At 39.0% G+C, this 22349-nt stretch overlaps 1 protein-coding gene across 1 annotated transcript in view; it reads right to left on the bottom strand.

Annotated features, from left to right (window-relative positions):
* LOC124259615 (atrial natriuretic peptide receptor 1-like) overlaps positions 1-16644 on the bottom strand; it is a 77414-nt gene extending 60770 nt beyond the window's left edge. Inside the window, 1 exon segment of the mRNA XM_046693784.1 lies at positions 16217-16644. The gene's annotated coding sequence lies outside the window, so the exon portion shown is untranslated.
* Between the last annotated feature and the right edge of the window lie 5705 nt (positions 16645-22349).

Genomic DNA, 22349 nt, shown 5'->3' with positions numbered 1-22349 from the left:
TGCAGATACAGTAGAATGGGTTTTAGACAGACAGACACGCAGACAGACAGATTGTATTCGACAGACAGAATTGGTCTTCAGTAACCAATGCTTGTCGTAAGAGGCGACTAACGGGATCGGGTTGTCAGGCTCGCTGACTTGGCTGACACATGCGTAGATCGATGCTCATGCTGTTGATCACTGGATTATCTGGTCCAGACTCGATTATTTACAGACCGCTGCCATATAGATGGAATATTGCTGAGTGTGGAGTTAAACAAGAAGGTTATCATTATCAGTTATCTCAGCCTGCACATTCTATCAATATGCAGAGATATATTCAGAAAATAGTATGATTTGATCGTATACGATACATAACAAACCTTCGTTGATTCTAAATATAATAATTCTCTGGTATATAGGCTAACCGTAAACTCACAGGTTTTGGACAGCTAAGCAACACAAGACATTCATCATAAGACAATCTTCAAATTATTAACAAACATTAATGAAGACTTAGTATTTCTAACTTGAGACCAACTGTACGTTTGAATTTTTGCCATCCCTTCTAAACTCTGACGGACTTCGACGTAATGAAAGTATTTTGATGCAATTTAGATATAATTTTGGTTGAAGAAAGGTTTAGATGCTACAATAGAAAAATATGAACATCCCAAACGTCTTGTCCTTTACATGCACAAACAACGTATTTCACACAACCCAATTAAGACACCTTACAGTAACATACGTCTGTCAAATGTAACTCAACAGTGTTTACAAGCATGCATATTCTGTGGTAATCTTGTTAAGATAATCCGATGCTATTAAATCCGCTGGTAGGTGTAGATACAAGGATACAAGGATACGGACCGTAATCTAGTGATAGGTGTAGATATACATGTGATATGGACCAAAATCCACTGGAAGGTGTAGATATACATGTGTGATATGGACCAAAATCCACTGGTAGGTGTAGATATACATGTGGACCATAATGCACTGGTAGGTGTAGATATACATGTAGACCATAATGCACTAGTAGGTGTAGATATAAATGTGGACCATAATGCACTGGTAGGTGTAGATATACATGTGGACCATAATGCACTGGTAGGTGTAGATATACATGTGGACCATAATGCACTGGTAGGTGTAGATATACATGTAGACCATAATGCACTAGTAGGTGTAGATATAAATGTGGACCATAATGCACTGGTAGGTGTAGATATACATGTGGACCATAATGCACTGGTAGGTGTAGATATACATGTGGACCATAATGCACTGGTAGGTGTAGATATACATGTGGACCATAATGCACTGGTAGGTGTAGATATACATGTGGACCATAATGCACTGGTAGGTGTAGATATACATGTGGACCATAATGCACTGGTAGGTGTAGATATACATGTAGACCATAATGCACTGATAGGTGTAGATATACATGTGGACCATAATGCCACTGGTAGTGTAGATATACATAATAATGCACTGGTAGGTGTAGATATACATGTGGACCATAATGCACTGGTAGGTGTAGATATACATGTGGACCATAATGCACTGGTAGGTGTAGATATACATGTGGACCATAATGCACTGGTAGGTGTAGATATACATGTGGACCATAATGCACTGGTAGGTGTAGATATACATGTGGACCATAATGCACTGGTAGGTGTAGATATACATGTGGACCATAATGCACTGGTAGGTGTAGATATACATGTGGACCATAATGCACTGGTAGGTGTAGATATACATGTGGACCATAATGCACTAGTAGGTGTAGATATAAATGTGGACCATAATGCACTGGTAGGTGTAGATATACATGTGGACCATAATGCACTGGTAGGTGTAGATATACATGTGGACCATAATCCACTGATAGGTAGATAGATATACATGTGGACCATAATCCACTGGTAGGTGTAGATATACATGTGGACCATAATCCACTGGTAGGTGTAGATATACATGTGGACCATAATCCACTGGTAGGTGTAGATATACATGTGGACCATAATGCACTGGTAGGTGTAGATATACATGTGATATGGACCAAAATCCACTGGTAGGTGTAGATATACATGTGGACCATAATGCACTGGTAGGTGTAGATATACATGTGGACCATAATCCACTGGTAGGTGTAGATATACATGTGGACCATAATCCACTGGTAGGTGTAGATATACATGTGGACATGTAGGTGTACCATAATGCACTAATCCACTGGGGTGTAGATATACATGTGGACCATAATGCCACTGGTAGGTGTAGATATACATGTGGACCATAATCCACCGGTAGGTGTAGACCATGTGGACCATAATCCACTGGTAGGTGTAGATATACATGTGGACCATAATCCATAATGCACTGGTAGGTGTAGATATACATGTGGACCATAATGCACTGGTAGGGTAGGTGTAGATATACATGTGGACCATAATGCACTGGTAGGTGTAGATATACATGTGGACCATAATCCACTGGTAGGTGTAGACATATACATGTGGACCATAATCCACTGGTAGGTGTAGATATACATGTGGACCATAATGCACTGGTAGGTGTAGATATACATGTGGACCACCATAATGCCACTGGTAGGTGTAGATATACATGTGACCATAATCCACTGGTAGGTGTAGATATACATAATCCACTGGTAGGTGTAGATATACATGTGACCATAATCCACTGGTAGGTGTAGATATACATGTGGACCATAATCCACTGGTAGGTGTAGATATACATGTGTGTACCATAATCCACTGGTAGGTGTAGATATACATGTGGACCATAATCCACTAATCCACTGGTAGGTGTAGATATACATGTGGACCATAATCCACTGGTAGGTGTATAATACATGTGACGGACGATAATCCACTGGTAGGTGTAGATATACATGTGGACCATAATGCACTGGTAGGTGTAGATATACATGTGGACCATAATGCACTGGTAGGTGTAGATATACATGTGGACCATAATCCACTGGTAGGTGTAGATATACATGTGGACCATAATCCACTGGTAGGTGTAGATATACATGTGGACCATAATGCATAATGCACCATAATCCACTGGTAGGTGTAGATATACATGTGGACCATAATCCACTGGTAGGTGTAGATATACATGTGGACCATAATGTGTGTAGACCATAAATCCACTGATAGGTAGATATACATGTGGACCATAATCCACTGGTAGGTGTAGATATACATGTAGATATACATGTGGACCATAATCCACTGGTAGGTGTAGATATACATGTGGACCATAATCCACTGGTAGGTGTAGATATACATGTGGACCATAATCCACTGGTAGGTGTAGATATACATGTGGACCATAATCCACTGGTAGGTGTAGATATACATGTAGACCATAATCCACTGGTAGGTGTAGATATACATGTGTAATCCACTGGTAGGTGTAGATATACATGTGGACCATAATCCACTGGTAGGTGTAGATATACATGTGGACCATAATCCACTGATAGGTGTAGATATACATGTAGACCATAATCCACTGGTAGGTGTAGATATACATGTGGACCATAATCCACTGGTAGGTGTAGATATACATGTGAACCATAATCCACTGGTAGGTGTAGATATACATGTGGACCATAATCCACTGATAGGTGTAGATAGATATACATGTGGACCATAATCCACTGATAGGTGTAGATATACATGTGGACCATAATCCACTGGTAGGTGTAGATATACATGTGAACCATAATCCACTGGTAGGTGTAGATATACATGTGGACCATAATCCACTGATAGGTGTAGATATACATGTAGACCATAATCCACTGATAGGTGTAGATATACATGTGGACCATAATCCACTGGTAGGTGTAGATATACGAGGGTACGCACCATAATCCAGGATTGAATAGTTTTGGGTTCAAGCTTTAATGAAAATTACAAAATGTAGTGTTCATAATTTAAATCATTTCGTTAATTGTATTTCCCCCTGAAATATTTACAGTGTTTTAAATCAGAGGTTGTGAAGGCCGGTTGCCTATGTATATACATAAACCTTTTCTGCCCAAAAAGTCAAGGTTATACCTCAATATATATAAAGCACTCCAGCATCGTCTAGGTCTACAAACCATATGCCATAGGCATACCACTGACTTTGGAACCATCTATATTAACAGATACAGCCTATGTTTACAATATGTATATAAAATATTGACTTCACATTATCAATATACAATGTCTGCAAACATCATCAAATCATTAGTGAACTATATCAACAATATTCCTTGATTAGTTTCATCAGTGGTATACCATATCTTCTATTGCTATAGTGCTTGGAAGTTCATCGATGTACTTTAGAAAATAAAACTAACATGGTTCTTACACAGACCCTGCAATCCGCGTGTGTTTTGTTTCAACAAAGAGTGAGTAAGTTAAGATTTAAAGTCACATCGGCAATATTTCAGCCATATCGTGACTAAAACTAGTTCTAAATTTATAATACATACATATAATATATAAAACCCTGTCAACGAAGGACAGTAAAACCACTAGATTATCACAGATTGAGTTAAAACTAGCTAGCATATATCTTAAAAGTAGAAAATTATTTCTGGACAATACAATGTAAAATTGGGCTATAGATCGCCAACAACTGAAGGTAGATCACCATACTAGGGACCATGGGGACTTACAGTGCCTTTGCTACCTGCATGGACCCTAGTTGGATTTACACCATCCCTTCAGCCGCTGGCGATTGTAGGACAAGTTTAGCCGAAATTTAAAGGAACAAATATACTACGTTTAAAAATCGGGTAAGCAAAAATTTAACTTTGAAAGTTTTGGGACTTACATACCCTCTCAGGAGGACAATAATTGTACGCTACTTCAACCCCCTTTGAGGGTACAGCCACTAACAATCTCAGTTACTAATCTAAACTACCAATAATAAAATATGTATCTATTTACAAATCAGTTAACAAGCCTATTTTTTTTAAAAAGGCAATAATTAAATGAGAACTTATATTACTAAAAAGATCCTTCATAGTTTGTGATTTGAAATAGATATCCCTTGTGATGGAATATTCGTTTCAACAAAGAACAAAATGAGGGATGGAGTGGGTGGTGTTGGTGTTTGTTTCGGGAGGGGGAGGAGGGAGTGGGTGGGGGTGGTTATGTGAGGAATGGAACCGGTGAGTAATTTTGCCTTAAGCTAAGAAATGTTTTATCAGTCATTGGATATCCGAAACAAGGACGGACAAAACCATTCACATCTTTATAAGAATTATCTGCTTATAGATACACTAGTTATTCGCGTCATTGTTTTATAATCACATGCTTGTTGGTAGCTATCAAACAGTCATTATAGAACTGCTTGGTACATCCTTTCAGATAGCAAATATCTTCTTCATCATTCTGGAGTTCATTGAAGCAAAACAAATTCACCGTCAGGTATTTCTTACATAAATCTCACAAAAATCGTTTGTACCATTGTGTAAATGACAATACATTATTAAACACAAGGGAATTCATTTTATAAGTGAAAGCGCATTAGTACGGATTATCCGGGAAATAGTGCGAAAAGAACAGCTAATCATATCGATAAACAATTACTTTTGTTTTGATCCTAAGAATCAATTGTTTCCCTGTGTTCGGATTACGAACTTCCATTACGGACTCGTATGATGTCTTGTTTCGTTATAAGAACACACTGGAACTTCAGCTTATTTCAAGGGCAAGATTCGGTTTCAAGGAAGTAAATATTTTAATCAACCGTCTCTGGTTCGTAAGTAATCAGCATGAGATACCAGGAGAAGGTACACTGATATACGTACAGGGGTATCTAAACTTGGAGTTAAGAGAATAATACATTGCCTCCAATTATGTTGCACAATCAGGTTTTGTTTGATAGAATTTCTGTTCTCATTGGCAAAGTCAAAGCAAGGTAATTTGGCCAAGAAGTTGAAGTTAAGCTTCAGGTGTATCGATGATATAATGATTGGCCAATGACCATCCCTTTCGCTGAATCCTCAACCCGAACTAGAAGCTTAGGAGACTGCATGGTCCGTTTCAAATTTTGATCCATGGGTAATGATTCAGAGGGACAAAATACTCTCCACAAGACTGTATGACATCAAGTTCCCAACAGTTTACTCAGGGGCGGATACAGCTTTTTGAGAAGGTGTGTGTGTGTGTGTGTGAGAGAGAGAGAGAGAGAGAGAGAGAGAGAGAGAGAGAGAGAGAGAGAGAGAGAGAGAGAGAGAGAGAGAGAGAGAGAGAGTGTGTGTGTGTGTGTGTGTGTGTGTGTGTGAGTGTGAGTGTGTGTGTGAGGAGAGGGAGATACCCCCTTCCCCCCTCCTCTGGATCCGCCTATGCTACTTGAGGTCATTTGTTTCCAGCAATATTCCTACAGTTTCAACCTGTGGTGTTTACATTTCACAATTTTTAGTTCCACCGAGCTTACCTTTTAACCAAGATTTTAATGCCCCTCTAGTCCATATACAACTACTGTACAGGTTACAACATCCAGATTTTCAATAAAGATAAAACACCATTATGGTAGACATACTGTGGACATTTTCAAATTTGAACATCAGTGACCAAATTTATGTCCGAGGCAATTTCCTGTTTTTCGTTGTAACACATGTTCTAGTGTGCTTTCTTTTAGCGATTAATTGCCCAGCCTTGGAAAGTATTTATGACGAAGAGGATACGCTCACCTTTCCGCGATAATCTGTTTCATAGTAATTCATAAGCACGTGCTCATGATATTTTGTGGTTGAATCTACGTGTGGCAGAGATTTCTTATTGGTGTGAAAAGGATTTCATCGCTTCTATTTGATTTGACGTTCGACAACTTAGATACAATATATCTATAAAAACATTTGTTAAAACAATCTTCGTTATACTGTAATACCAAAGTTTGTTTACAGATTTCTATACCATTGTAGACGGCAAGACTGACCAGGATCTCGAGGATATTAATGGAAGCACCAATTATGATGTTTTCATACCATGACACATTTTCATAAATCCAATGTAAAAGTAAACCGCTATATGTTTGTGTATGTTAAAAAGACATAAACAGGTGGAACAGAACTCTTGTCTTTGTCGGTCGATGCTTCATGTGCACAATGTATGACGCCCTTTTTCCATTCTTGTCATGACAAGGTAATTTCAAACATATAAAACATTAAATTATTTTAATCTGTGTTATTGTTTAAAGGATTTTGTACATATGGTTAATATACTGAGAAGTTCTGTACGATCATGCATATGTGTCAAATAAATTTACAGAAATAGGACGTAACCAGATCCATGTCTGTCTGACATGGAGAGTTGTGGAAAACATCCTAAATTATGAATATATGTTTGCTTGATAAATCCAATAATACTTATTCCAGCAAATAGATCTCAGCTATTAAAACTATTCTCACAACAGGATTTGCTGATTGTTCGAAAAAAATCCATCCCCATGTTTACCAATGTGTTTTAAACCATGCTTAAGACATATTGACGAGAACAACAGTTAAAAGGAAATGTCACTTTTGTTCAAACAACGTAACAAAATATCAATTTTCTAGCATGTACGAAATCCTTTAATGTTTGAGTTGGTGAAATTATTGGAACGAAAGATACACTTATCATTTAGAAATTATCATTGTTATGTAAATCCTTTATCGATCCCTTTAGCTAAATATTGAACCCAATACCGTTATGTATTTGTAGCCATTGATCTATTAACGCTCTATATGCTATGGCCTCCAGCTGAGAGACATATAGTACAAATCAGATGGTATGTAACATCTTCCAGAAATAGATACAGCACTGTATTGTCTCGCTCTGGTGTGTACAGTGTGGTATGTTAGTATTGACACATGATCCAGATCCACCATGCCGGATTTTAGAGGCTGCAAATATTTACGTATGATGCATATCAGGTATTGGATATCTATACATACGTCACAATCACTAGCAATCTCATATCATTGTTTATAGTCGTTGGCTCAATTACAAACCAGCGTCGTGTAAGAAAACGTGATACATTTTCTTTTCTTTTTTGGTAAAAACACAAAATGACGTTATTTCACATTTCAACATTTCTTAATCCATGAAACAAGTCTAATTAATGATAAAGTCAAATTATACACATCCTGTGGTTAAAGCCATTAGTCAGATTAATCAAGGTGTATGTGTTCAATGTCATCCTTGAAATGCATTTAGAAGTTGGACGAACATGTATACATGAAGGAGCAAGAATTAGCTCAGAAACGACGTGTAAAGAATGAAAGGAGTTGTTAGCCTTATACCGGGTCGTGTATTCATGTCATCCAGTGTATGTTGACTGTTAAACCTAGAGCTGTTGAAGATAACACCCTTCATTCCCACCCCTCCACAGGAACAGACTTCACGTATGGATCACCGAAATGCTGTGACGATACCAGGTGTTCACACATACACACACACACACATACAGATACACATGCACACACATATATACATACACATAGAGAGAGCTACATACACATACACACAGATACATACACCCATACATACACAGATACACAGGTACATACACATACACACAGATGCAGACATACACTCAAACGCACACACATACACACACAGATACGTACACACATACACAGAGAGAGAGATACACAGACACAAACACACACAGATACACAGGCACCCACACATACGCACAGATACAGACACACACAGACGCATACACACACATACACACGCATGACATGACTCAACGAGTGAACGCATTAACTATACGCTACACAGGAGGTAAGGGTGTGTATGACAGGGATGTTCAATAAACACTGATTAATTATTCTTATATATAGGACACGAACGTAAAAGCTTACATCATAGTACTTTCGTAAGTAATCTACATCTGTACATATACTTGCTAGCGAATTAATATGACTGTCAAACTACACACACACACACACATATAATATATAGCCATATGTGTTAAATTGGCTGGCATGTGTTTCTCAGGTTACATGTGATGAGAGTGAAAAGTGAACAAATATGTGTCTGTCTTTTAAATTAAAATTGATCAGCGTCAATGAAATAATCACATTGCATCCAACTATTTACATTACCTATTTTAATGCTGAACTTGGGCGGGTAATGTTTAAGTTACCCTTAATGGCACCGTATTTGCTTAAGACAATTTAATTTAAGACATCATCAAGTCTGCACCAGAGAATTCCGTGATAAGAGTCTGGATTGTACTTTCATTGAACTGCACCCTCCCAGCCTGCTTAGCAGGAACAATTGATATCTGTCCATGGTTTGATAAATAAATACCTTGTATTGATGTATTATCAATTCAGCTCCGTACTCAGAAACATAAACACAAAAGCGCCCAAAGCTGCAATTATTATTGCTCAACCATTCATTTGCTGCCAAATGATCACTTGTATGTTTCGAATTTTGTCAACGTGTTAACAGTCTCTAATATATCACCTGGCACAGGCCCTTGACAAAAAGCAACAACTGTAATGATTCAATCCATACCGACAATAAGCATTTTGGTAATTGACAATAAGTACACTGTCCACGTCGTGGCGTGTGGCTAATATAAAAGTACCTACTAGAGGTCAAGGGCAAGCGCTTATTAGGAAACAAACAAACAAATTGCACCTGTTAAGGAGCCACCAAGTGTAATTGGTTCATCTGTGATGGCCGCACCTCCAATCTTCTGCATCCTGGCTGTCCGAAAAGTGGAGGGAAATTAGCTAGGTTCATGAAAGAAAGATGCGGTTTAGAATAACATGTCGAACGGAGATTCTAACCCGTCGATTACTTCATAGCGTGTCAAAACAGATAATTCTGGTGTATTTCAACTCTGAGATGCTAACCCACATTTAAGATTCAGAGACATTTTCAGGAAATGAATTATCTATGAAATGGAAATTGTCACGGCCATTATCACGTTCCTGTCTCGATTGGGAACCACTTGCTGAAAGGACCATAATGTAACAAAGATGATGATGCCAAACTTTCTCTATACAATATCAGACTACGTACGTATATCATTTGACCTGTGGAGTTTTAGTGATTCGTATTTAGTTTTCATAAACAAAATTTAACACGGACGGTGCCGATTTTTTTTCCCCAACTTATAGCATTCAACAAATTGTATTACTCGTAGAAGGAAATTTGCACGTTGCTGACATTCTTCGTGGGTTACATTTGGTGTAAAAGGCACTAAAATTTGAAAATTTGATATCAATAATTTGCGTTTAAACTGTATTTCCCATTCTGGTATCAAACTGTAACCGAATACACAGTGTCAAGGTTGTAGACATGTGTGCATGCACCTTCGGGCCAGCGACAACGAATGGCCTTCACCTATGACGGGCATTTCCGGTTGTACCGGATGTGCACACCCAGTTCAACATCAGTACTACTGCTGTTATTATCCTTGATGTTTCAACGATTTCTGGTGTCGTGCGTTTTCACCGTTTAAACGGTGCCCTTAATATTGACAATTAAACTCCGTTAGGAATGTGGAAAGTGGCTTTAACAATTACATTAAATGACTATCGAATATACAGAATGTCCTTCGTAACACCTCCAAACGCTTTCAGTGAAAGTTGTCAGGCATCAGGGATACAAATTATGTTAACATTCCAGGGTAGAACATTGAGTTACGCGCTATCGATCAATTAACGCAAGAAGATTAAAACTTCTATTACATTGGGAAAAGTCTACAACACGACTGTAGGAGCGTTTAAAAACTGGGGCGGTGTGTGTGTGTGTGTGTGTGTGCGCGTGCGTGCGTGCGTGCGTGCGTGCGTGCGTGCGTTGGGGGTGGAAATAGACGCCAAGCCAAATCACAAGACTGAAAAGCTCAGTATTAAATCTCTTTGGGCATTTTTTGACAATATTTTCCTTATTCAAAAATTGCTCCATGTCATTTGGAGGGTGGGTCGTGCATTTTCGTTGTGAAAATTCGTTGATTAAATATCATTTCGGTTGGAAATAGGGGCTACCCACACCAACAATCCATACACCATACGCACATTCACACTCCTCCACCCCACCCCGACACCTGCTTCCAAGCACATTGTGTCAAATTAAGTATGTGTTTGACATGTTATAAATTAAGGTTTATTAAGCCTGCAATGATGTCCGGTTTCGTGTCCTCACAATCAACCCTGAAAGTCCCCTTTGTGCATATTATTGTCTGCCATGCATTATGAAGGATCGATGAGGACAAGTGGTAAGACCATTCAAACGTATGTCCGTGATCTCACTTAAATTACATGTATGTGATCAGCGAAGGCTATTTTAAGCATATATATTGTTGGACACGCCATTACCATTGTGAAAACATATATTGGTAAGATACGATGAAAATTTAAATTTTGCCTGACAAATACGGCGTTTATTTAAATTAAATTTTTATGTATTTTTTTTATCAACGACGCTATCTTCTGTTTATTTTCCATTATTTATCCCCACCTCCATTAGCTTCGTCCCCTATAGTAGAGGTGAAATTAGTGAACGATTTGTATTTCATCTGTACAGTCAATATAATTTACAATGGAAATTGTGTTTATACTAGCCACACGTGCATTTCGTTACAACAACGTCACAAACAACGAGTGGCAGTTTGTTTGCTGGGTGTATATATACATAATTTGGGTTGCTAATAAGCATTCTTAAAAAAACGTATATCAACACATATTTCTGCCTTTTAAGAACACTTAATGGCTCCAAATGCGCTCTAGCGTGTTAACAGTGTGTTGTAATGTAACAATTGTATCCATCACGTCAAGGCTAAAACAGCATCAGTATATCTGGCGGTGCTTCAACTCACACTGTACCCATGTTTTGTGTGCTAAATATGTGTCATTAACATCGACAAAACATTTTCTATAATCAAACAAAATATTTGCTGGAAGAATTTTTTTTTCAAATTCCAACTTTATCATGAACATGTGTTTCATGCAAAAGAAAGTCAACTGTCCTTCTGAAAAGAATAAACACATGAGCATGTTCAAGTCAAATTAGGAAAGAGAAACAGCCATAGCCATTTATCACTGGCATACAGCTTTTTTAATCTAATACAGTGGAATGGACAAGTTTTCGAGTCAAACCAAAAGTCAATGTTCAAAAGTTTTCAGATATCTTAATGATATCTCAGTTAAGTTAATGTATTCATGCTGACATATAATTGAAAGGTTAATTGATGCTTCTCAACTGGCCATCAATCTGTTTATGTTGGGCAGATTTTGCACGTAGACTGGCTAGGTGGGAACGGGATAATTTTATTGCAGTGAATACAACTACTGCATAATACATATAAGCAATCCTGAGTGGACCAGCCAAACCAGTGATTGATATTATGAGCAATTTGTTACGTGATCAGATTGCAATGACACCTTATAGATTACGACACCACTGAAGTCCATCATATATTTGTAAGTACTTATTCTATCCCCGACGTCCCCTGAATAAACACCCACAACGTGTTTGGGACTACATCATGTTTAAATTTAAAACACAAATGTTTTTTATCAAGGCCTCATCTTTGGACATTTGAATCCTCACACCAGTAAAACGACAACCGGAAACAAGCTAACTTCCTGACAGAAGGAAATGGAACAAGTAGACACATATTGGTTACCTTTGAAATGTCTTGACTTCCCGTGGTATCGACAGTGATGGAATCGTAGCTTCAATATGGAATCCACTGTGTGCAGTTACGGCACTTATTAGTGAGGTTAGTGAGTATTTATATACTTCCCATATTCAAGAAATATTACGAAACAGCAGTTACAAACGACAGGGGGCAGAAATACTACTACTACTAAGAACAATAAGGACTGTTCAAAACCTTGTCAGTGGAAGTCCTTCCTTGGCACAAACAGCATATCTTAAACGACATGATGACATGGATCGTTGCTGCTACTACCGTCTACCCCGGGGCGTCGTGGAAATGTATTGTAATATTTTCTGGAATAAGTATGCTTGCTCCTTCATCAGGTGTCGCTGACTTTGAAGGATCAAGCTTACACTCCGAAACGTCGTGTTATTTACAATAAAGAAGTTGAAATCCATAAATCTTGCTATTTTTAAGTCATCATGGTGTTTGCGGAAACAAACTCACGCGAGAAGTGACCTTGTTCTGCCACTATGCTACATCATTTCCATGACAAAGAAACATGACTAGACAAAATCATATCTGAATTAGTATTGGCAGCCAGCACCAAGACAAACGCATAACCTGATTCCCAAGATGATTACGTGTCTTACATTCATGTCAGTTTGAAGCTGCCGTTTTGTTTTGTAGTTTAACGCCGCACTCAGCATCATTTGTGGTATACACGGTAGTCTATAAATAGTTTTGTTTGGACGGCACAGTCCAGTGACTGACATCATGAGCATCGATCTACTCAGATGGCATATGATGACATGGAGACGTGCACGCTTGAACCCATGTTACACTGTCTAGGACTTCATTTAACAGATACATTCGTTCATGTAAGGTAATATCTGTTTAGGACTGACAGTGTATTATTTTCAGTTCATTGGGGCATGAACAGAAAAATCAATGTGCATACATATTTTATTGACTGTATTGTCGTCACACACGCAGATTCGTACAAAATCGGATTTTCGATTCATACTTAAATGAACGCACAATGAATTTATAATGACATTCTGTGTAGTTAGATCAAAAACAATTGTATAAAAGAATGCCGAAACACGAAGAAAAACATACTGACGAATCAGGTGATGCTTAAAATTACGCGCATAATTTGACACTCCAACAAAGTCATTAGCCAATCACAGGAGAGCACCACCAAAACAAAGTTCATGGTGTAAAAAATACCAACCGATTCTGCAGACCCTGCACTATGTCGTTTCCTTCCTTTTCAGCGTCAGGTCTGGAAAGTTGTTTAGGACGATAATTGAGGTAAGCCATTGACTGTAATTGGCTTTCCCCAACTTTCCCGTATAAGTGAAGACCCGTGAAGATCCGGGTCAGAATTGGCCTTCAGCAACCGTAAGAGACGACTGACGGGATCGGGACTTGGCTGACACATGTCATCGTATCCCAATTGCATCGATGGATGTTCATGTTGATCACTGGATTGTCTGGTCATAACTTGATTATTTACAGACCGTCGCCATATAGCTGGAATATGGCTGAGAGCGGCGTTAACCAATAAACAAACACACCCGATGAATGAAAGGAGTTCGTTTTGAGAGCGTAGCTTAACATTTTACATTCTATGGTAGAAGAATTCTGTAACAAGTGGCCAGTCCAGAATGCAGGATTTAAACGAACACAGCGGAAATGTAGTTATTGACATGTGAATATGATCTTTTTGTTCCCAGGTTTATGAAGCACTGAGTCATGTTACAGCCGCATCAATCTGCCAATAAGTTGACATGGCTACAAAATGGGTCACGAGGTCTGCAACTCCCATATATAAAAAATATGTAATCAGGAACATCGTCTAGACACTCTCTGGGACAGTAAGTCCGATAACATTCGCGACCAACCCGTGTTTTTCCGGGACAAGCCGAATAGTGACTCGTGTCTTCATGGAGGTTACGGAGAGGGGCGAGTGGTAACGAATGGTCCGATAACTCACACGCCCATAGCTCGTGCCCAGTGAAATGGTACACTGGAGCTGCTCTGTGAAATGGTACACTGGAGCTGCTCTGTGAAATGGTACACGAGCGTAAGTGGCAGTGTCAGTGCAAAAGGGGCAAGGTATGCTTAATCATCATTGCACTGTTGATGATTTTAGCTGCTGACATTCTGTGGAACACAATCTTGACTGATAACGATGCTTCCAGATATGTGTATGCCCTTAATTGTATTTTATCTCCCTTACTTTACTACCAGTGTTTATCGACTTTGATTCCATATTGCTTGTATATGTTCTATTTGTATCCTTTGACCTAACAAGAAAAATCAGTTCAAACATTTGTCTTCCCATATTAAGATTTTTCTTTCACTGTAATTTTACGACAGGGATCGCATACCCGGGGGTTAACGCAGGTGATTTAATGTCTGTCAAAAATGCAAGAATGCTACCTGCGTGTATGACAAACTATCTAGCCGGGAGTCGGTTCACAAGTAGACATGGTATGATCTGTCTGCTGGTTCATGACCCTATGCGTGTAAACAAAGGAGCAAAGCATTTAAATCTAATCCAGTTCATTTACTCGGATGCGCTGACACTAGAGAGTCCTCACCAGTGTCCAAATATGTAACGACTGATTCGACTGCTGTTGTGTGATACCGTCTTTTTGCATTGTTCTTTAGTTGTCTAAACATGGTCGACATATTTCTGCCACAAATTATGTAGTTTGTTCCTTTTGGAATGAACTGAAACGGTCAGTGAAATATTTTCACGTTCATCTGTCCACAGTTTATCCTAACAATGGGAGACAATTCGAAACAAAGTGTTCTATAAGACATGGTTTGGTCTGTTGGTGTGATTCAGTAATATGAAAGGGTTGTCTCGTTTCGGACGATGTCTCGAGCATTCTTCAACAGCATGTTTGAGAACAAACACACAAACACACACAAACACACACACAAACACACACACACACACACACACACACACACACACACACAAACACACACACACACACAACACACAACACACACACACACACAACACACACACACACACACACACACACACACACACACCGGTGAAGTAGGCGTGACCCAAGGTCTTGCACCCTACCGACATGTTTGACACATATTCTGTCAGTGTTGACAGACATTCAGTCATCTGATGTTACCCCCCATGACCCTTGTCATGGAATAACATGATAGGAAAAATATTTGATTTAGTATGACAACCTAAACCTGATTTTCTATCCAGGTCAAAGGATGGCAATAGCATATATATTTCCTCATCCTGTATAAACATACCCAGGCGAATTTAATCGCCCCAAAGGGAGTGCAAAAACAACAGTAAATACGAGAAATATCAGTAAAATTATTCTGTCAGTATGAGAAATATAAACACACAAACACGCACACATACACAAACGCACAAACATACAAACAAACACATATAAACAGTTACTACACGCCCACATCCAATAAAGTGTTTCGTCAATTGTCAAAACGATTTCAAACGATGTTATCTTAAGATTCTGAATGAAAATTCAGCCTATGCGTTTAATGTAAACCGGAAGCTTACCTTAACGTGGGACCCAGACTGGTGACATAACAAGGAAATTTGCAGGTTCTTGAAAATGTCAGTGTGTTTTTGTACACCTGAACCGCGCCTCGTTCTTGAATGCCCTGCACGCGATAGTACAGGTCGTGTTCCGAACTACATCACTGTCCTGCCCAGAATTATATCACTTAATCACAGTCGTGAACATTACCCACTGTCATGGCCTTAAAACGAACTCTCTCTGGTGTTTCGATTTTCACGAAATCTTCGCACAGTTATACCGTTAGATGGGAGTGTCTTCTCTGAGGTCCGCGCCAGCTGTACGTCGCGTGCCGTAGGAACGCTGTTTAGAGATTTCTTCCTGTAATTAATGGTATAATCAATAGCAGGTCCAAAATGGGATTCGCTAACATTTAGAGCATGTGGATGGACAGGTTGTCTCTCGTGAAACGCCCGGGGATAACAGTCCCTTTAATTGATCGGAACACAATAACCTGTAACATGTCTAGTAACCCGGGTCGAAAACATGGTAAGACAACCTGTAATGGGTATCAGTTACTGTGTGATCGATGTAGGTTGACAATCAAACTTACTTCAACCATGAAGGACATTGTGTCCTGGGGAATATATCCAATGAAATGGATCACATGGAGGTAATTTTCGGAAATGACTGGTATTGGGTATCAGGTAATAATATTAATGATCCATTTTGTTATTTGTGTCTACCTGTCGTCAAACGATTTCCTTTATGGTGTGATGATGTTTAATAATTATTTTTTTAAGAACGAGGAGTTTGTGCTTAATTTTATCGCACATTTACAATGGTTGAGTATGTATTTTAACGCTTAGTGGTTCGGTAAATACATTCCGAAGTATCTAGAACTAATACAACTTGTTTAGACAATACCACTCTTAAAGGACTTTACAATCAAACAAACATAAAAATAATCTGCTTTGTAGATTGTGTTTGGCATGTATTTAACATGATCAATGGTGATATCTATTACACGTTGTAATAACGCCTTGGACCACAGGATTGTTTTGGACAATGCAGTTGTGCCCATTAACCACTTTACTTCACAATTGTTCACACTCTGCATATCATTATCACATGTCCTGCGCGTTCAGGATATTTGCCTGTCTCTGCCTGATTTAATATGAAACCAAGGTGTTATTATTACTTCGTTACCGGGTACACATACAAACATTAGTAAATATTGTATGGAATTTAAATTATGTGAAAAACATCACAGCCCTTGCTGAGTCTGTTATTACATTTGGTCTGGATAAATGGGTTTTTTTAAAATTCATATATCCGACGAGATTTTCCAATAAAAATGTAATTTGCAATTGCTTTCATCTTATAATCAACAAACCGATCCTAAGACCAAACTAACATCTCTGCTTGGTATGTTTCATTTAACTATTTAATATTGCATTGTACATTTTTCGAATACAGAATTGACTTGCTTTGCATGTGTTTTTGATGAGCAGGATATGCTAACCTTGTCGCAACCTCCTGTCATGAACACTTTTTATATCATGATTCTTAAACACATGGTTATGATATAAGTGTTATTCCGGTTTTATATATATCCTACATTGTTAGTTTTGTATAATATCAGATTCTCGTGTACAAAAACAAAACAAGGTCATAACCCTTCGAGCTGTATTTCATTTGATCAATGGAGAATATCTAGTCACTTTGATGTCTATAGTGATATGTTTCCTAGTTGTGATTTTGATCATAACTCTATGGTGTAGATCATCCGGTCAGTGAGGCAGTTTGATCATAACCTTTCGATGTGTCGATCTTCCATTTAATGATTTGTTTAGGTATATCAAACGAGTTGCAGATCATCCGGTTAATAATTCAGTTTGGTCACCAATCGGACGGAGGGGTAGCCTAGTGGTTAATTATAAAGCGCTCGTTCGTCACGCTGAAGACCCGGGTTCGATTCCCAACATGGGTACAATGTGTAAAGCCATTTCTGGTGTCGCCCGCCGTGATATTGCTGGCATATTGCTAAAAGCGGCGTAAAACTATACTAACTCACTCCATACTACACACTACCGCAATGAATATGCATGCATTCTATTTAACCATATGCAGTCTGACAGTGCGATACACATGTAAAAAATCTAGACAAAAGAAGACAATACAACAATACAAGGCCATACATTTCTTGAACGAAATTAAGGGTTCTTAGGAAAGAAAGTAGATAATTTTCAGCTTAGAAATACTGAGAAGTTAATAATTTCGTACTGTTGTTACAAATAATCTCCCAGGCGTTTCCTTAACCACTGGCGCTGATCATACGCCACAGACAAATATACCGTCATAGGAGTCTATTATAGACCTGTGTCTGCTATATTGGAGAATGATTGCCAGTAATGTTCTAGGTCTGCATATCATTAATATAGATGGACACATATTGTTCCCTTTGTTTACCGAGCCTAGACTTATAACGATACTGAATAGCGTTTTGATCTTACAATATCTGACTAGCTGACGTCGATCTACTTGACTTATGTTTTAACAATAAGCTACCAGCTATGTCAATGCCTATAGAAGGCTAAAATGGTACTTCTGACGATGTTCATGTAAATTAATATGCACAGGTTTACATTGATAAAATCTGTTTGATCTGATTTGATCACATGAAGTGTAAAATTTTGTTAAGATCTTCTAAAATATTGGGGAATGAATTATGAATCTTTGAAATGTGTGAGAACATTTTAGAAAAAATTGTAATTTGAATGCCATCAACACTTACCCTTAAAATTAAAATATTAATAAAAAAACATTTCTACCACCTTGGACAAGGTCGTGGATTGACTTATGGGTGTGTCAAATCATTTGACAATGCAAAATGAAACTCTGCCAATAAATTTACGAAAGATGTGTTTTAAAACATTGTAGGAACAGAAATAATTTCAGAAAACTACATTTAATCCTCACGCAAAATAAACACTTCTCATTCTCTAAACTTTGAAATTATGAAATGATATTTCATCTTGCGCTGTATTTAGCGAAAACTAAACTTTGTGAAAATTAGCAAACCTCGGGACTAGATGCGGAGAGCCAATATGATAATATGTAAGTCATAAGCAGCATTTACTGCTGAAACTTTCTACCTGTCGAAGGGAGTATTAACCAGAAAATAAATAAAAAAGCCAAAAAACCCTACAAATCCCTTTCTATAAGCTCAAGAAGTATCTGTTCAAAGGGCGACGGGGTAGCCTAGTGGTTAAAGCTTTCGCTCGCCACGCGGGAGGCCTGGGTTCAATTTCCCACATGGGTACAATGTGTGAAACCCATTTCTGGTGCCGCGATATTTCTGGACTATGCTAAAAGCGGCGTTAAAACATACTCACTCATTCCGATCACGCTAAGTGAGTTGGTGTAATATCTCTGGACGGTTTTCAACGATTAGTTTCGATCTTTATTTTATGCTACATGTAACTATGATCGTACAGTACGTGAAATCACCGAACCTTGCCGTACCGTTGACTCGATTCGGTTAAGCAGATTGGAGGTCGTTGCCTTTCCTGATAACAACGCATTGGAGACACGGCTTTAAGTAGTAATACAGATACTACTATGTTGTTGTAAGAGGCAACGGGATCTCGGGACCTTGAGTGACCCGATAGGGTGTACGTGCTCCGGTCCAGTTATGTACTGTCCACAGTGACAAAGCTCAAATATTGCTGACGTCAGCGATAGCCATACGCTTTGGATGAAGCGACAGCCGTATTGTATTCGTCGGGTTGTTAACAATTTAAAAGCACAGAAAATGACCACGCACTTTCTTAATCTTCATATCATTCCACAGGGAATTTAGAGTATGTTACACTGGTAAAGACAGTGAGTGAGTATTTTAGCAATATTCCAGCAATATCACGGCGGGGGACACCAGAAATGGGCTTCACACATTGTACCATGTGGGGAATCGAACCCGGGTCTTCGGCGTGATGAGCGAACGCTTTAACCACCAGGCTACCCCACCGCCTCCTGGTAAAGACAGTATCAGCAATATCACCATCCTCATAATCGAGTGTGTTTGTTGTCAGTAACGCCGCGCTCTACATGACGGTGGTCTGTAAACAATGGCGAGTGGACCAGACAGTCCAGTGATTGACATCATGAGCATCGTTCTACGTAATTTGGATACGATGACATGTGCCAACGCAGTCAGCCACCCTGGCCATCCGACCCCTTTAGTCGCCTACTACGACAAGCATGGGTGGTGGTGGTGGTGGAATTGGGTTTAAGGTCGTGCTTGAGAATATTTCGCTCATATGACGACGTGCATGCGTGTGTATGTGTATGTGCAGCTGCTTGTACTAGCCCAGACTGAAGCTGGTTTTATAGTGCTAGCCCACTGAGATACCATGCCGCAGTGAAGCATGAATACCCCACTCAGACACATTATTCTGACTCCAAGCCAACCAGTCCTTGTTGTACCCATTAATGCCGAGCGCCAGGCAGGAACCAACAAGTACCATATTTTAACATCTTTTGGTATGACGCGATCGGGGATCGAACCCGCGACCTTCCGCACTCCGGGCGGACGCTCTAACCACTACACCACGGAGGCGGTCGACAAGCATGGACCAGTTCTATCATCATCAGCACCAAGAGTAATGTTGTTGCTGTTGCTGTTGCAGCAGCGGCAGAGGCAACAACGACATTACTATTACATGTGTGATAATTTCTATTTTTCCCACGATCAACTGAAAAAAAAATCAGAGCAGGAAGAGATTGTAGATAAAGATTTTCGTAAATTCGGTCGATAGAGCCTGTCTACTGTCACCTATTGTCTCCGTGGTGTTTACAGTACCTGGGATATAGGCACTTATAACATCGATATTCTCTCGTTAATAATAGTTCGTTCAGAGACCAGAATACGAGTTTACATATGCAGACTGTGAAAACAGATTATCATTAATGATCCTGAAGAGGCTTTTGTTCTGACAATTACTGCCCATGTAATTGTTGTTTGTCATAGCGATCTGACAGTTGCGGGTTTACACAACCTTCGAGGAATAACGGGACAAGGTGCACGCTTCGATTGTATACACATCATTCTACCCACAGTCACGAACACGCAACACACATTGTGTGTAAATATACGTTTTACTCTTCTAAAGTAGAGATATTAACACGAATAGAATTTTTTAAAATTAGAAAAAGTTAATAATTCACGTAGGACACTACGTCACAAAGTGTACTCTATGAAAAAGTATGTCGGCTGTATACACATCATTCTACTGGTGGTTGATATAATGAGCACCGGTCAATGCTAAAGGGGAAGAAGAAAACGGAAAACCAGTTCCTTCAGTCACGTCCGATCGTCAACCAGCTGGTTATACCACGCTCACCCTTACACTCCTTATTGTGCGCCACGTAATGTTTGAGCTGTTGAGGGTTTGGCAATCAGTTGTAACTCACAATGGGTGTTGATGGTTTTCTTGGGGTATTTAGTATGATTGCTCCCTTGGATAAAAGAAAGTATTCATTCGAAACCTTTTTGATTTGAGCTGGAAATCACAAACGTTATGAACAAGTTACCAGGCTGAAATAAAGTCACCATAGAATTTGTTTCGTCGTTGCTTGCTATGGCCGCAATCAAATATGGGAGTATACATGCTTTTGTGCACCAGTCTGTTACCTGTACACGTGCTCAGAAGGCTTTTGCGGATTGCTTTATAGACTATTTGATTTGCATCCGTCAAGCGCTTCATCCCTGTCTAAGTCAAACACAGATACAGGAGCACATAAAGAGATACGGATGCTGAGGACTCAAGGAACTCATGCAATGTACATTTGACATGTAACATAAAGTAATGTACAAAAGAAAGTACACACCTGGTGCTTTTGGATTACTTTCCAAAGAGCGACGTAAACTGTGAAAAGAGTTTTTACAGTGATACATAAGTCGCAGACTTTCCTAATATGTTGCCAAAACACCACAGATATCGTGCCCAATTGCGAAGTTGCCAGTCAAAATATTTTCAAATAATCCCAAAACACCAGGTGTGTACTTTCTTTTGTACGTCAGTTTATGTTATATTTGGGATTACACTTTCTCAGTAAAGCACAGATCCCAGAACTTCGTTGGGTTGAGTCCCATCCAGGATTCCAACCCAT

Source organism: Haliotis rubra, unplaced genomic scaffold (assembly GCF_003918875.1).
Source record: "Haliotis rubra isolate DU_JTF1 unplaced genomic scaffold, ASM391887v1 Scf73, whole genome shotgun sequence".
NCBI lineage: Eukaryota > Metazoa > Mollusca > Gastropoda > Lepetellida > Haliotidae > Haliotis > Haliotis rubra.
The sequence above is the reverse complement of the archived record's forward strand: the minus strand, read 5'-3'. Positions and strand labels throughout refer to the sequence as shown.